Here is a 7,508-nt window from a genome sequence, read left to right on the forward strand (position 1 = left end):
CCTCAGTTATTTGGTTTTGGTTATGGAGAAAAAGAAGCTCCATTTCATATTGGTTTCTGGCTCCTGCCAGTCCCTCCCTGTTCCCTGGGTGGAGGGGAAGGCAGAAACCTTTTAGGTTGTTAGAAAAATGGAGAACTTCGCCACATTCCCCTTGCTTTCCCAAGGAAAGTTAAATTAAGAGCCTGTCAGTGCCTCATCAAGTCACCAGCAGGAGAAGTGCCTGGAAGCCTGGAAGCCCTTGGCTGCAAATTGCTGTGTGGAGGGCAGGTGGACTAGCAGGTGCCCACAACAAACCTCCAGCTCCTGCTCTGGCCCCAGCCACCTGATGCCCCTGAGCTGTGGCTCTGATCCCTCCTTCTTGCCCTAAACTTGTCATTAACCTTCAGGTACAGGGGCCACACTTTTGCCTCTACCTCCTGTTCAGAGCTTGGCCTACCCAGACTCTACAGATATGGAGAAGGAAATAAAAAGCAAAAACCCAGTTCCTCCACAGAACCAAACCAGGTCCGAGTTGTTTTCACTTACAGACTTCTCATTTGGGTGTTTGCACTGAATGAGTAGGATTGAGTAGGATATAAATCTGGGCCAAAGTAGGGCAAGGACTACCCGCCCCTCTTTTCCTTCCCTGGCTCCTTGAAGGAGCCACCAGTCTCTGGGTTTTAGATGTCACTGTAATATAGACACAAAATGTCTGGATTGTCCCAGCTTCACTACGAGGAAGGAAATATTAGAAAAAAACCCTTCCTCGTGTTTAGGTGAGGCAGGCAAGCAGCCTGCACTGAAATCCTTTATTCCTAGTACAAATGAGAAGAGAGAGAAGATGGAGAAGACAGAGAAAATGGAGAAGACAGAGAAGAAAGGAGAGCTGAGGAAGTTTTGCTTGGCTGGAGTGTCTTTTGTTGCAGAACTGGTTATGGTTTCTTTCTGCTCTTTGAATAATTCATGTGCTGTAGGGCACTGTTGGAAAACTCCAGGCTCAGCACAGGTAACTCACACATTTGTCCCAGCAGTCCTCTCCCATAGCGAGCAGTAAGTGCAACTGGGGTCGTGGGGCCAGTCAGGACAGGAGCAGCGCTGCTTCTCCGCTCCCTTCTCCCCAGCTTCACAGAATAGTGAAATGCCTGGACTCCAAAATGCTGCTGGCAGAGAGTGTCCAAGCAGCTTTGCAGCGTCCTGCTCCTGTTGAGGCACTGTCCACAAGAACACCACCCAGTTCCCAACAAAGATGCACTGGATGAGGCCATGGCAACCCCTGGGTGACTAATCCCAGTATGTATTTTGGAGCATTAGCTGAGAAAATCTCTTTTCCTTAACAAGCCCTAACATCAGCACTTATGGACCCAGCTGTCATTGTTCCTACTTTTTTCTTTTATGTCTTAAACCTATGCCTTAATTTTCTTTTGCTTAAAATAAATTACTCCATTGTCTCAGACCTTAAAACACAATGTCTTATATCACATCATTGTAAATCTGCCGCTTGCAATCTGGACCCTAAGTCCAAGGCATGTCATGATTTAGGCCTGCACTTGCAAAGAACTATTTTGTCAAATTAAAACTACTCCTGGCTCATACAAATTGTACCTATCACGGAAAATAGAGACTCATATCGTCAAATAGCTCTAGTAAGGCTGTATTAAAACTGTATTTTGGAGCCCACAGGGAGATAAACCCAGCATGCACACAGCCCCTCCTGTGGGCTTGTGTACTATTATTACCTCAGTTGTTCAAGAATAAAATGAATTGTAAGAAAACTTGGAAACTGGTCAAGTGCACGTATAGGAGATGGGCTGTTCGAACAATAGCTGTACCTTGCAGACATGGAGCTAGATTCTTGATTGTGGCATCCCCATAAGAAAACTAAGCAGGAAAATGTCAGCACTAGCAATAAACATGACTGTCACCTTGAAGAATAGTTTCTACAAGTGCAAGTAAACATACACCTAGAGACGATCTACTTTGTTACAGTTATTTCTTTTGTTGAAAAGCCTGGAAAAAATCATCTTTATGCTACTCCTACTGCTGATTCCTCAAAATAATGGTTGGGGTAAAGTCCTTTCCCCATTTAAGGGGAGAATTTTGCTACTACTTTCAGTGCAGACTGGATAGCATATACAGTTCATGTGCTGATACAGCCTTGCAAGCCACCACTTCGCCCAGTTTTTCTAAAATTTTGAACTCTTTATGAATACTTAATCATCATAGCCATTCATGCCCTAACACTAACATCCTGGGAATGTCAATTTAACCATTTGGCGTCTGTGCTGAGTTAACAGGATAAAGACGCTTCACTTCTTACTGTGGGATCAGCCAAAGGCTGCTGAGGTCCTCCAGTGGAAACCTGCACAAATGCAAAGCGTTCTCAGCCTGGGCAGTCAAAGTTAGACTATAATGACCTTGTTAATTGTTAATCAGTTTCTTTTCAGTTCAAGGCCATGTGGTCATATCCCTGGTGCTTGTGAGCTGCTTGCTGGATCACAGTTTGTTCTTGTTCCTCCTTTGGAGCAGTTTTCCTTTGCTGAAGCGAGGTCGTAACTGTGGCTCTGAGCTTCACAAGTGACTTTGTCTTTTAGCTCTTATCAAGAGCTCAAAGGTTAGAAAATCTTGGGTGCCCTGTCTCCTTAACTTAAGATTTCTTAAAATGCAATTGAATTAAAACATTTTGATATTTCAAAATTAAGCCTCTTTGGAAATTTTAACTATTTCTTCTCCAAAAGGGAGAAAAGTAATGAAGCAAAAGTGATGAATGCTGGTGTCACCTGCACACAGAATCATAGAATGGCCTAGGCTGGAAGGGATCATAGAGATCATTTAATCCAACCTCCCTGTCGCCAGGGATGCCACCTGTCGACTAGATCAGGCAACACATGGGGACTGAACAGGATTCGAACCCAATGATCTTGGTGTTGTTAGTGCCACACTCAACTGACTGAGCTAACCAGCCCCCCAATAGGCCATATGATTGGTGGATTTTGATGTCTATAGCCGTGTGAATTTGGCAATGCTTTTCCCATGGACAAGACCTTTGTGAAAGTTGTCCTGTGGATTTGTTGTCAAGTGTGTACTACCCTGCTGCTTATTTTTTATAAAATGTAGCAACTTAAGATGGGAGAAATTATCACCCTTTGTAAAAGGACTGAAATTGGCTCAAAAGTTAGGAGTGGGCACAGAAGGGGCAGGATGATCACATATGATTCGTAGCAGTAGAACATAAAGCTAAAAACTCATTTGGGTCCCTAAGAAATCATATTTTTCACTTAGGAAATTATCACTTAGAATGTACGAGAGTTCTTCTCTAAATGGATTCTTCCTTTCTGAAGTTTTGGGAAGCATTAAAGTCACTTTAGGCTGAAATTGTCACTTCACCACATGAGGCAGAGTGTTAAACAAGGCAAATAAAACCCCTTCAGTAGGATACAAGAGTTGTGATACTGCACTTCTCCTGACACGGGGACACAGCATTCAGAACAAAAATGCTCACATGATTCTTGCCTATGGTCAGCTGCTTCAGGGGAGGGGATTGTAGCAGCTTTGGCTTTCTCCTGAAACTGATTATTTCCAAAGAGAAAATGACAACTGTGATTTTCATATGAGAGTCTCTTTCATTATAGTTCCAACAAAAATCACAACTGTAGATACAGTAAATAAAAGAGACAAGAAAAGACATGTCCAGATAAAATAAAAATGTGTGACCACATAAAGATAAGTATGAATGAAGATCATCTCATTTGTTTTGAAATCCAGTATTAGGTAGAATGTTAAAGCTAACCTAAGCAGTAACACCTTTCACATCGCAAACATTACCACTGTTTGTGCTTGTCAGAGCCAGCATCAGGTATGTGCTCCCTGGAAACACAGCATGATCAGCATCAGGATGCAAGTTCAGGATTCTGAAGGAAGGATCAGAGTTGCTTAGTGAGTTTCCATATTACATTCTCAAAGGAGTTTCTTTTGAACACTTCACTCGTGCAAAGGTCCAATCAGCTGACAAGTATTATTAGATCTGAAATTTTGGGGTTAATCCATTTTTCCCTTTGTATTTTTATAGCACCTGGTATACTGGACACCCCGTTTTTATAGGCATCTATAAGTACGTAGAAGGGTACTATAAGAATTCAGCCTTCAAGATCGACAACTGATGTGAAATGGGGGACCTGGAATCCCCTGTTATAAAACGGTTTGGATTAAATGACTAAAATTTTCCTTCAGGTTTTGAAATTTATGGCTTTTCAATATTTGCACTTTTCCTCCATAAATGAAGATGGATTCAAAGACTTCATGACTCTGATTTCTCTTCTATCATATATGAGAACTGAGTCCTTTCCTGAAATCTCAAAATGCCTTGTGTAGAGTCCGCCCAAGTCAAACTTTCAGGTGATGTTTGTTTCTACGATGTCTATGGCAAAACCAGCATCAACAAAGGGTTAAAAAATTCATTTTTAGTTTCTAGTTTCTGCTTCCTGACTAGGTAGCTTATAGCAAAGAAATCTGATCACAGTTGGACAAGAAGTAAAAATACAGGCTTCTGAGATGCTAACAACAAATAAAACAATAATGGAAATGCAAATTCTTATTTACAGTTTTCCTTACTGGAAAGTGCTAATTAAGGTCCCTTCCAGCTTAGGGCATTCTATGATTCTATGAAATGGGAATTTATGACACCTTACACAGTAAGTAGGATGGCTTTTTAAAGCATTTCAGCATGGAAAGCCATTATGCGAAGTATATGTTTCCCCTCAAAAGGACAGAACTTCCATATCCTTGCACTAACCACTACAGATACATCTAATGCTAGAAAACATCTTTTTTTTTTTTTATTTACAACTTCATACAGTATGTTAATCATGAACTTCTTCAATAGAAGCCCTCTCTAAGGTAGAAAAAGATTAAACCAATAGCGACTGTGTAAAATGTAGTTTTCTAAGTCTGTGGTTAACTTTGTAAACACTCTCCACTGCCCTCCCAAACGTGAATAGGCCTAAATGGTAAGAAATGGTGACAATATACAATACACGTATCAGAAAGAAAAAAGGAAAGAAGCAAGCTGGTATATTGAATACGATGATTTCGGTGCAAACAGGAATACTCCATGCTATTTAAAAATAGGTCTTTTACTTTCACACATCAGCATGAGGAAAGCCTTGTAGCTGCGCGAGAACATTTCTGTCAAGTTTGCAATTATTTTGTAAGTTGCTTGGGTTATAGTGACACCTTATGGTAGTTTTAAAATATTTTACAGATCATTTTGGAAGTTACGATCTCTTACAACCTTTCACAGCCTGTCACTATCAGAATGGAACTGCTCTGATGTTTTTAGAAATCTTTTTATCACAAGCTACTCAAAAGATCATTCTATCTCTTCAAATTTGTCTATTTTCCCTTTTTTCCTTACTAGTAAAACAAGTTTTAAAGAGGAACGGTCTTTAGTAATATCTTCTCTCTATGTTTAACAGGTTATTTATGTCAGGTGGTACATGCATACATGCTATTCACATGAGGCTGGCACCGAATATTCTGTCACTTTGGCAGATGACAGTTTCCACTCTCTGTTCTTTTTTTTTTTTATTTCCTCCCCCCAGCCATTCCTTGAAACCTGCCTTTATGCTCTGAACAGTTGCCATATCACTTTGTGATCTGGTTTCAGCAATCCTCTGCTATCACTTACCTGCAGCTCCTTTTAACATTTCTCCCTCAGTCTCACGCTGCCCATAGAACAGGTAGCAAAGGGAACACGTACCTGCTCACCAGCCGCCTCCATTGCGCAACCCTGCAGCCAGAGCTGGACCATCGAGCAGAGATTCAGAGTCTCAGGTTAGGTCCCTTTCTGCAGCCCCCAATGGCAAAGCAACCGTCTCCAGATGAAGAGCAACACCGCAAAGTTCAGGCTGTCACTGTCTTAATTTCAGAGTTCTCTTAGCAAGTATCCCCAGAAAAAAAAAAAAAGAAAAATTGTCAGAGCCCTCTTACTTTTGTGGCCTTTCTACAATTTTATGCAGCCATGCACTCCCTGTGAGCGTTGATGTAGGAAAGAAAAATCAAAGAGAGATTTGCTGCAAGTGACAGCTGTACCAGAAAGGGCCTGGAAAAATAGCAGGCACAGGGTCCTAAGAAAAACTCTGAAGAGAGAAGTGCTACACATGGAAATGAACTCAGTTAAGCTGGCTATTATGTGCAAAGAGACCTCCATGTATTTAATTTATTCAGTGTGCAGGGAATCAAGGCTCTGTACTATCTACGCCACAAAAAGAATAAGGAAAAATCTCCTACGCAGCAGCTCATCAATGATCTGATTAACTTGATTAAACAAGCGCTGTTAAGTATTACTTAACGGCTTCAAAGGTATGGTTCTGGTTTGCAAAATGTGGCAGTGAGTAAAAGACAGAAGTGGCATTTCACTGCATATCTTGTTGCACAATGGTTATCCATCAGTAAGAATCAAGCAATAATTCATTGCTTTAGGAAACATTAAGCATATAAGCACAACCAAACTAGAAAAATATCAATTAATTTTAGAGAGTTTCCTGCTTGCCAAATAATATAAAAGAACAGATTGATAACTTAATCCTCCATGGGATAACCATGAAAATACATTAGTACTCTATGTTGAAATCTCTCAGATTGTGGAAATGGCATTTAGGGTCTATCATGTCAGATATCCACACCAAAAACTATTTCTCTTGTTAGCTTTATACAATAGATCGAGGTTCTGAGTACAACTGGCATCAAAATTGTATGTAGTGTGTTCAAAATATTTTAAATTTTTTTTTTTATTTATTTTTATTTTTCAATTTTGCAACCAGGCGTTGCAACTTTTTTTAAGGCTTTTCGGAGAAACGCTGCTCTAAAGTTCCTCTTTAACGACAGAGTATGAAATTGACATTTTTGTGTAATTTTATTTATCCTGATTCTCCCACTCTGATTTTGTAAGATATCATCACTCTAAGACACAATTATTTTCAGAAACTATCAGCCTGGACACGTTCCTGTGTGACCTACTCTAGGTGATCCGCTTTAGTGGAGGGGTTGGACTAGGTGATTTTTCAAGGTCTCTTCCAACCCTGAATATTCTGTGATTCTGTGATCAGATGTCATATTAGGACAGATTCTTTAGGTCAAATTTGTTGCTCTAGTTACAGACAAATCTGATTGCTTTATCAGCATTTTTGCTTATTTGCACCTATTTGATGTCAATTTTGTAACATCAGCTAAGCACTTACAGCTTTGGTGCCATAGGTAAGCATTTATTTTGTTAGCATGGCAGGGGCAGAAGTCTCATTTCTAGTTTTTGGTTTCACTTTTCTAACTTTTTGAGTTCTCTTCTCTGACATGTGATCTGTTCAGATAATAAGCCTGTTGCTCCTCCTTGTGGTATCTGGCTCTTAAGTCACCTGCTGGAAAGGAAGCAAAATGCCTGATTAAAAAGAAAAAAAACAAAACAAAACAAAAAAGAAAATAACCCTTCAAAAGTTGGCAAGCAGAGAGTGGCAGGGGGGTGAAAATTTTAATTAGAC

The sequence above is a fragment of the Apaloderma vittatum genome, unplaced genomic scaffold, assembly GCF_000703405.1.
Source record: "Apaloderma vittatum isolate BGI_N311 unplaced genomic scaffold, ASM70340v1 scaffold499, whole genome shotgun sequence".
Taxonomy (NCBI): domain Eukaryota; kingdom Metazoa; phylum Chordata; class Aves; order Trogoniformes; family Trogonidae; genus Apaloderma; species Apaloderma vittatum.